Raw genomic sequence first — 9277 nt, forward strand, 5'->3', positions numbered from 1 at the left:
TATATCTCGTTGGAAAGGTCTGAGAGTCAATATTCCATATTTGGTGCTGCTTTTTTTTTTTGAGTGATATTGTGATATAAATTGATTGATTTGCGACAGAAAACTGCATCAAAAATATTCAATAAAGATCGGGTTTAACCCAGTGATTATTTTTTGTATAGTGCCCAAACAAAATCTCACAGTAACCACATTTTTTGTGATATCAACTTCATATTTGGAACATAACTATGGCTTTGATTTTATAGCAACTTTAGAGTGCAACATATTAAAAAAATATATTTATTTTATATAAAATAAAAATATATTACATTATCTTTACTGAAAACTTAAACTTCTATTATTATTTTTTTTACACTTTGTTTATTAATGCTTTCACTTCAGCAATAATCTGTTATGTGTCATCTTTAAAAAGAGACCAAACGTATTTACCAAAAATAAGAATCAAGTTTTAAATCAAATAATGAAATTGTATTATTTGAGTCCAAATAAGATGGAAAATAACAATACATAAATTTTCTTATGTCTCTTTATGGTCTTGCTTTTTAACGGATCAATGGGCGAGTTGCTGCATTGCATTGCAAACAGCCGTTTACAGTTGTGCCAGGGAGCCATATAAAATAATACTAACATTAATAAATGAATTATTTGACCATTTTATAATATCGCATTGCCACTATAACAGACAGTCTTGAGTTGCAAGTTATAAAAAAATGACAATATTTCTTGACTAATTCCTCCAAAACGTATTAAAAAAAACTCAATACTTTAATTATATTAGCTGTACATAAAAACAAAAAAGGATTAAATGCTGAGATACTAGCAAACTTCTTTTATTATTACAAGTGGAAAAAAAAGGGCTCAGAGCAATTTAAAATCCACAGCAAATGTTTCAGTCACACAGGACCATCATCAACATTCACAATCTTTTGAAATAGTTCATCTTTATATATATAATACACACACGTGCATTAAATCAATTATAGACCAGTTACTCAAAGTCCTGCGTGACTGAAACGTTTCCTGTGGATTTTAAATTACACTCAGCACTTAATTTTTTGCATGTATAATAGTCAAAGAAGATTGCTAGTATCTCGGCTTGTAATCCTTTTTTGGAAACAGAGTATTTCAAGTTTTGAGTTATATACTTTTTGGAGGAATTTGTTTGTAACTTGGAATCATGTTGCACGTGAAAGTGTACAAGATCCTCTGTTCTTCACTTTTGTGAAATATTTCTTGACTAGCCATAAAGGAAAATGAAGTAATAAAGATGGTAGGTTAAATGGAAACAAATTAATTAATACGAACACAAGTTGGTAAGGACGCACTGAAATGTTTGTCCAAAAAAAAAAAAAACACAAACAAAAAGGCTAAAACTTGTCAGACATAAAAATTTGAACAAAAATAGTTGATCTCAACTGATCTATGAACAGAAGCTTTAACTCTGAGAAAAGATGCATGAATTATTTGCATAATTTACTTTTTTTCTATACAGCTGCCATTAAAATAAAAAAATAAAAATGAAACCAAGAAAAAGCTTAGTTACACAAGTTATTAATACAAATAGAATTATAAGCTAATCTAAGTTTCAGTTTTCATCTCAGTTTGTCCAGAATTGTCCATTTTGATTTCAATTCAGCACATCACTACTGTTTATCATCAAAAAACACAAGCTTGTTAAAATATTATTGATAACTAACCCAAAAGTTTCACTTTAGCAATACTGTGTTTCATGGTTCCATGCAGTTCTATTAATTTCCTTCCATGCAATACCAAGGAACATATTGGCACCGGGTTTCGGTACCCAACCCTACTGTACACGTTGAAAACAAAAGCTCTGGATATTCTGCAATTTTTCCCTTCCACTTCTAGGATCGTAAGTGCGCATTTCGCTGTGAAAGGCTCCGTGGGCCCTCAAATTGACCTATTACTTAGCTCTAATTCTGCTCGAGACGATCAGCCCGTTTCAATCTCCAGCTTCAGCGCGCCTCCGTTCTCCTGCGCTTGTTCGCAGGCTATTAGGGTCAGAGCACATTCTTTCCCTCTCTCGTCTCTGGACTGCGTCCAAATTCACAGACATCAACGGTAAAGTCATCCACTGCCAGCACTGACGAATCACTGGTACGTTCTGCTCAAGAGAAAGTTTGAGTTAATATATCTTCTGACTGCGAGGGGTTCGTAGACTTAGTGTTTGTTTCCTTGTGAGCATACGTGCTTGGCATTATGCTAAAGTAAATCTGTTTGAAATGTTCAAACATGCCATGTTGGTTTGTCTTTACAGAAAATCTGTTTATTTTAATGAGCCATCATTAAAAACAGTACCCATGCAAATATCTCAGTTGAAATGAAATGAAAATTATGTGTGAATTTAGCAGAAAAACCCAAGTCATTATTTCATTAGATATGTTTGCACGCACTCATTTTCTTCAGTCGCAATGAATGCAATCCGATTTCAACTTCTACACTGAAATACTACTACTAATAATAAAAATAATTTTCTTACTCAGTATTTTTCTCGTTTTCCAGTACAGATATCTAAACATTCTTACATTAAGATAGATTTACTAGAAGTAAAATGACTGAAGAATTGTATAAAAAAATTGTAATTGAATTAAAATTAAGTCAGTTTATGCTTAAAACAAGAAAAATAATCCGTCAAAGTTTTCCCTTTGAATTAAGTTTATTTGTTTATTTGCAAGTAAATGAAATATATATTAATGCCGAGTTCACACTGCACGATTTTCAAACTCCTCGAATCGCCGTTGTTTTCACACTGCGTGACTATCTGGAGTAGCATTCAGTTGCTGCTGTGTTCACATTGCATGACGGATCGGCGACAGGGGGTTTCACATTGCATGACTTCACAATTTTGATAATTCACACTGCGTGATTGTCACTCACGTGAACGTGCGCTGATTTGCCTCCGATTTCAGGCATTTTGTCGGCGATTTCGCAAAACCTGTCGGCGAGTGAAAAATCAGGCTAAAATCGTGCAGTGTGAACTCGGCATAAGATGTTTTTAAGAACGTTTAGCTATTTGTACTGGAAACAAGTAAGAAAATCCTTTAAAGAAATGTTTTGCAGTGTGACATTTGTTTATATGTTATAATCGAATTTACACATTAATTTACAAGTGCACTATATATATATATATCCGACACAATAATGTCACCGGAGCTACCGTATGCGTAATTACTGATTTTGTATTAATGACATATCGTAAAAGATTTACATCAGAAGAGATTTTTAGCAAGTATTTTGTACATATTTAGTCTCCTCGACTGACCGGTTTGTAAAACATATTATGCACATTAGCATACGCACATTCATATGATGTGAAACGTGAGCATTCGCTTAATGACACTGCACATGTGTGCAAGGTATTATTGAATCTGATTGAGAAAAGAGTTGAATTCAAACCATTACATGCTATTTCCCCCCAGCCCCTTGATCAGATTAGCGGACCAATTTATTTATTTAGTGACTTAAAAGTGAGATTTACGCATGTTATTTAATTGTAAAGTGTCAATAGTGTTAGAGAAGCTACAAGCTGCACTCATAATTTAAAGTAGTTCAACTCTAGTCTCACTACTCTTTAAAAAAAAGTAGTCAGTACATGAGCTACTATTAAAAACTATTTGGAGGTGAGCGAAATCAAAATGTCAATTATTCAATTAGGGTATCAATATGCATATAGTGCTGTAAATCATTCACATAGCAGCCTTATGTTGTACATACATGCTATCATCACATTTCTCTGCTGTGATATTGTACAGAACGAGGCAGTGAGGCAACGCAACCACAGCCAATGAGCGTAGCCAGAGATTATCAGTTCAGCGTCAAGCGTAAAATCTCAATCACACATCAGTTAAACTCCTCTCGGCTTTGGCCATTACCGAGGAGCCATATGTGAGAGCCATATGTACTTAGACCCATACGCTCAGATTAGCAAAAGCTGTTGGATGGGAGTTGCGATATGATTCACTGCATTATTTCTCAGCTCAACGGCATATTTAATGACCTCTCTGAGGAACTTCTGCGATAACAAATAGCCCACGCCAGTAGTGCCTGAGCGCGCAGAACAGGAGTGATTATCATGCCACAAAGCCATTAGAAAGAGCCGCTGCGGGTTAGTCGCTCAAGACTGAGGAAACCTGTGTTTGGAGAGTTGGTTAACAGCGTTAATCAGTTGAGATATCACTTAGATGACTCACCCGTCTAACACAGGAAACGCCTCGGAAAATAGATCTGTATTTTTTTTTTCTGAATACGTGAGTGGTGATTGTCCACAAAACCCATTTAAATTCATTCAATTCAATTCAATTCAATTTACTTTATTGTCATTGTACATAGGTACAACGAACTTCTGTCTGGTGAGTCTCAGTTACAAACTAAACAAAGGAAGAACAACAACTTAAATCAACCAACAATAGATAACAGACAACAGTTACCACAAAATAAAGTGCAAATTATGTCATTAGCTTGAGGGTGTGAGTACAAGGTGTGTAATAGCTTACAATAATAGGTGTGTAATAGTTAAATGCTTGGCCATTTGTTGGGATAAACAGGAACGTGTGTTCAAGCGCCAGCAAAACAGTGTAAAGAAATACTCTTTGTGAGAAGCAGTCAATCAGCAGAAGTTAAAAGCAGCTTGTAAGTGTATTTATTTCTTGTGAGGTCACAGCTCTTGGAGAGAAGCTGTTTATCAGTCTGTTTGTGTGTGCTTTGATGGTCCTGTACCTCCGCCCTGAGGGCAGGGGGTCAAAAGGTCAATGACCCGGGTGGGTGGTATCTGCAGCAATGTTCCTGGCCTTCTTCTGGAGGCGTTCTGCATAGACCAAGTCCAGATCTGGAAGTGGATCCCCAACAATTCTCTGTGCAGTCTTAACCACCCGGGCCAAGTCCTTCCTGTCCTATGCTGTGCAAGTCTCTGATCCATAAGCACAATGAGGTTATTTTGTTGAGCTTTCCTAACCAGGTGGGAGGTGTTCAGGGCCCAAGTGAGGTCTGCTGAAATGTGGATACCCAGGAACTTGATGTTTTCAACACGCTCCACTTCTACCCCCTGTATGAGCAGTGGTGCATGTGCTGTCCTTCCGGACCTTCTGAAGTCCACAATAACCTCTTTGGTCTTATTGGAGTTCAAAACCAGATTGTTTGCTGAACACCACAGGTCCAGGTGATGGATTTCCTCCCTGTAGAAAGTCTCATCATTGTTCGATATGAGACCCACTACGGTGGTATCGTCGGCGAATTTCATAGATATTATACATATAGGCGTGGATAGAGGTGCAGTCGTGTGTGAAGAGAGTAAAGAGTGCTGGACTGAGCACGCATCCTTGCGGAGCTCCTGTGTTCAGAATGAGGGAAGACGATGTGTTGTCCCCTATTCTTACTACTTGTGGCCTGTTGGTTAGAAAGTCTCTGATCCATAAGCACAATGAGGTGGACAGGCCCAAATTGTAGAGTTTCTGTACCAGTTTGAGGGGGATTATTGTATTAAAAGCAGAGCTGAAATCGACTAATAGCATCCTGACATATGTATTTGACATCTCCAGATGGGAAAGGGCTGTGTGGAGTGCTATGATGACTGCGTCTTCCGTAAATCGATTCTCCCTGTAAGCAAACTGGTAGCCGTCTAATTCTGGAGATACAATGTTCTTAATGTGCTGCAGAATAAGCCTCTCAAAGCATAAGGACAGGGGTCAAAGCCACTGGGCGATAGTCATTGAGGCAGGTAGCTGCTGACTTTTTAGGCACAGGTACAATAATGGAGGATTTAAGGCAAACAGGGACAACGCTGAGCTGCAGTGAAAGGTTAAAGATGTCCTGAAACACTCCTGCAAGTTGGTCTGCACATAATTTCAATGTCCGACCTGACACCCGGTCCGGCCCCACGGCCTTGGTGACATTGATTTTCCTCAGTGCAGCCTTCACCTGATGACACAGAAGTACAAGAGTCTGCTGCCGCTGTTCTTCATACTTGAAGAACTGCTGAAGCTGTTTCTTCTCCACCTTGTGAGTCGAAACGGGCAAAGAACTGATTCAGTGTGTCAGGGAGTGCCTGATCCTGGCTGGTCATCTGCTTGCTGCCCCTGTAGTCTGTTATGGCTTTAATACCTCTCCACAGATGCCGGGGGTTGTTGTTATCAAAGTGTGCCTCAATACGTTTCTTGTACCTGTGTTTAGCCTCCTGTATAAATATATACGAAGCTCACCAATAACATGATAAGTCCAGCCTCAGAGCCTGTAAGCCATTGGTCTCAAACTCAATTCCTGGAGGGCCACAGCTCTGCAAAGTTTAGCTCCAACCAGTTCCAACTCACACCTGCTTGGAAGTTTCTAGTAATCCTGAAGACCTTGATTAACTGATCCCCAACAATCCTCTGTGCAGTCTTAACCACCAAGTCCTTCCTGTCTTGTGCTGTGCAGCTGGCATATACCACACAGTTACACAATAGCATAGGATGCTTTCTATGGCACTCCTATAGAAATTTATCAGCAGCCGAGAGGAGAGTCCAGCCTGCTTCAACTTCCTGAGGAAGAAAAGTCTTTGTTGAGCTTTCCTAACCAGGTGGGAGGTGTTCAGGGCCCAAGTGAGGTCCGCTGAAATGTGGATACCCAGGAACTTGATGTTTTCAACACGCTCCACTTCTACCCCCTGTATGAGCAGTGGTGCATGTGCTGTCCTTCCGGACCTTCTGAAGTCCACAATAACCTCTTTGGTCTTATTGGAGTTCAAAACCAGATTGTTTGCTGAACACCACAGGTCCAGGTGATGGATTTCCTCCCTGTAGAAAGTCTCATCATTGTTCGATATGAGACCCACTACGGTGGTATCGTCGGCACATTTCACAATAGCGTTGGAGGAGTGGATAGAGGTGCAGTCGTGTGTGAAGAGAGTAAAGAGTGCTGGACTGAGCACGCATCCTTGCGGAGCTCCTGTGTTCAGAGTAAGGGAAGACGATGGGTTGTCCCCTATTCTTACTACTTGTGGCCTGTTGGTTAGAAAGTTTTTGATCCATAAGCACAATGAGGTGGACACGCCCAAATTGTAGAGTTTCTGTACCAGTTTGTGGGGAATTATTGTATCAAAAGTGGAGCTGAAGTCAACTAATAGCATCCTGACATATGTATTTGACATCTCCACGTGGGAAAGGGCTGTGTGGAGTGCTATGATGACTGCGTCTTCCGTAAATCGATTCTCCCTGTAAGCAAACTGGTAGCCGTCTAATTCTGGAGATACAATGTTCTTAATGTGCTGCAGAATAAGCCTCTCAAAGCATAAGGACAGGGGTCAAAGCCACTGGGCGATAGTCATTGAGGCAGGTAGCAGCTGACTTTTTAGGCACAGGTACAATAATGGAGGATTTAAGGCAAACAGGGACAACGCTGAGCTGCAGTGAAAGATTAAAGATGTCCTGAAACACTCCTGCAAGTTGGTCTGCACATAATTTCAATGTCCGACCTGACACCCGGTCCGGCCCCACGGCCTTGGTGACATTGATTTTCCTCAGTGCAGCCTTCACCTGATGACACAGAAGTACAAGAGTCTGCTGCCGCTGTTCTTCATACTTGAAGAACTGCTGAAGCTGTTTCTTCTCCACCTTGTGAGTCGAAACGGGCAAATAACTGATTCAGTGTGTCAGGGAGTGCCTGATCCTGGCTGGTCATCTGCTTGCTGCCCCTGTAGTCTGTTATGGCTTTAATACCTCTCCACCGATGCGGGGGGTTGTTGTTATCAAAGTGTCCCTCAATACGTTTCTTGTACATTGCACATCCCGGTATTTGTGCAGGCAGTGTGGAAGCACCACACAGTATCGGGAGTGATTCTAGCATACATGTTACTCTCATGTAAACTGCCCGTACTGTCTTATGTCCTTGCGGGAGAGATATTGAAACTGAAACCGCTGATTCACTCGCTCTCAAACACATGGCTCTCTTTCCTGCGCAAAGTCTTATGTATTTAGACATACAGAGGAATGTAGTGCAGCAAGGCCGGCATAGACTGCATCATAATTTCTCTGCTGTCCAGCAAGATTTTAGGGCCGGGCAATAATTCAGATGCATACTACGTCTCTAAGTCTACATCTGTGCAGCAGTAACAGTGATGCTTGCTTGCTATACAAAACTAGGACAAAATTATGATAGCATCTGTATGTGCCCTCGGCATGTATCGCTGTGTACCTCAGACACATGACAAAACATCACATCACAGAAAAACCTCGTCTTTTACAGAGCTTCAGTACAGACACCCATAACACAACACGTGTTTGTTTCTTTCCATGTAAATAGGACCTGCACAAATCATACTGAACTCGCGGCATTCTGTCACAAGCTAATTCCCCTGCGTGCTCATCTGAGGGAACAGTACACTCCAAATCCGAACATTTACAGCAGGACCCCGTCTGTTTTCCACATCAGAGTGTTCAGACAGACAGCATTGAAAGGTTCCATTGATGTTAAAGGTTCTTTATGGAACCAATAATGCCAATAAATAACCTTTTGCTTAAGAGTGTGCTTCAAGAAGCGAGAGAGTTCCCTTCAAATGTCTTTGCATGTTTCTATCAAATACATTTACAAATATCCATGTGTTATTATTCAGTTTAAACGTCCCTTCAAACTGCTGCTCTGGCATGACAGTAGTTCCCAGCCAACATGTATATGTAGGCCCCACATGGTTTATACTTGGGCTACATGGGTACCAAGTGGGCATGGTCCCAAAATGGGCATCTTATCTGGGGAAAGTAGTTGATTTGAGAGTTCATCTTAATGCATGCTATAGTGACATTTGTGGGTGTTATTCAAGTCCAGATCAGAGCACTTTATAAATAAATAAATAAATAAATAAATAAAACTATACCATGGTCACATGACTTCAATGCTTCAATTAAGCTTTGACAGCTATTTCGGTCTTTGTAAAAAAACATTTTCCCTGACAGTCTTGAATAGTTTAAAACAGCGCAATTATAAACACAATGAGGCTGTGAAATTGACTCTGGCGATTAGATGAGTTTATGTACCTGTTCGGTGTGATGATGTTTAACTCTTTCCCCGCCAGCAATTTTGAAAAAAGTTGCCGGCCACCGCCAGCGATTTTGATGATTTTCACTAAAATTTGATGGCCTCCAGAATATTTTGCTGTATGAATATTTGAATATGCAATACACCAAAATAAAGATCAGAGCCTCTACTTTTAAACAAAACAATCAGTTTTATTCTAGCTTCTTTTTTTTATCAACACTTGAATATAGGTAGGTTTCATAAAAAATGCATAATT

General features: G+C 39.7%; 1 protein-coding gene across 1 annotated transcript in view; it reads right to left on the bottom strand.

Moving 5' to 3' along the window:
* The window catches only part of LOC107715673 (BMP/retinoic acid-inducible neural-specific protein 1-like), a gene marked incomplete at its 3' end in the record, with an annotated part of 122104 nt that overhangs the window by 40111 nt on the left and 72716 nt on the right, over window positions 1-9277 (bottom strand). The window lies entirely within an intron of this gene.

This window comes from Sinocyclocheilus rhinocerous, unplaced genomic scaffold, assembly GCF_001515625.1.
Source record: "Sinocyclocheilus rhinocerous isolate Xijiao unplaced genomic scaffold, SAMN03320098_v1.1 scaffold3527, whole genome shotgun sequence".
Taxonomy (NCBI): domain Eukaryota; kingdom Metazoa; phylum Chordata; class Actinopteri; order Cypriniformes; family Cyprinidae; genus Sinocyclocheilus; species Sinocyclocheilus rhinocerous.